The 1,066-nt window shown below is 40.6% G+C and overlaps 1 non-coding gene across 1 annotated transcript; it reads right to left on the bottom strand.

Annotated features, from left to right (window-relative positions):
- Positions 1-385: 385 nt before the first annotated feature.
- LOC138872236 (small nucleolar RNA R71) lies at positions 386-492 on the bottom strand. The gene has a single exon (XR_011400704.1). It is a non-coding gene; the product is annotated as a small nucleolar RNA R71 (small nucleolar RNA).
- Between the last annotated feature and the right edge of the window lie 574 nt (positions 493-1,066).

Genomic DNA, 1,066 nt, shown 5'->3' with positions numbered 1-1,066 from the left:
CCCGTGTTTGAAGACCAGCTGAGAATGCAGCACATTGGCCTGGAAGAGTCTACAATCAATTACTATCAAGTTTTAGTCCTCCACCTATAGCAGCAAACAACTTCAAATTGAAGCAAGGCTTGCTTCAAACTAACCAAAACAACTGCATTTTTAGAGGGAAAGTGAACGAAGATCCTAATACTTACTCGATGGACTTTGAAGAAATCATGAACACCTTCCAATACAATGGAGTATCAAAAGATGCAACTTACTTAAGGGTATTCCCTTTTCATTGAAAGATGACGGGAAGCAATGACTTTGTAGCTTACTTACAGGTTCTATCAGGACATGGGAAGATATGACCAGGAAGTTTCTCAACAAGTACTTTTCAGCTGCAAAAACAGAGAAGTTCAGAAGGGAAATCCACAATTTCTGCCAGAAGGAGACAGAAACTATTTTTGAAGTTTGGGAAAGATTTAAGGAGATAGTCAGAAAGTGTCAGCACAATAAAATTGATTTATGGATGCAACTCCAGGATTTTTGGGATAGACTGACACCGTCATTGCGACGAACTCTGAATATTGTATATGGAGGTCCACTAATGAAGAAAACTCGAGAGGAGGTTGTCTTAATCCTTGATGAATTATATCAGGATGTTAATCAGTGGCCGATGAGAGTAATGATAGAAGAAGATCCGTTGGGGTTCACTAGGTGTACTCTAATACATCCATGCAAGCCCAACTAGACACCATGGCTAAGGAGATTAGAATGCTGACATTGACCAAGGTACAGAGTAAGCCGCAAGCAGCATATGATTTTTGTGGATTAGGACACCCTACACATGAGTGCCAAGCTACAACTGAGAAAGTCAACATTGTGGGGAACTTTAATAGATGAAACTACCAAGGTGGGAACAACTATAATGCTATGGGTAGAAAACATCCAATTGTTTTGTGGAGTTCACCTAATGTGAGCTTGAACTCATGGCAGCAAAATAATCTCAGACCACATGGTCAAGGACCACTAGTTTTTAGAACCAGCAGAGGCAGCAATACCATCCACCACAGCCAAATCAGCCAAGTATGGA

The sequence above is a fragment of the Nicotiana sylvestris genome, chromosome 6, assembly GCF_000393655.2.
Source record: "Nicotiana sylvestris chromosome 6, ASM39365v2, whole genome shotgun sequence".
NCBI lineage: Eukaryota > Viridiplantae > Streptophyta > Magnoliopsida > Solanales > Solanaceae > Nicotiana > Nicotiana sylvestris.
The sequence above is the reverse complement of the archived record's forward strand: the minus strand, read 5'-3'. Positions and strand labels throughout refer to the sequence as shown.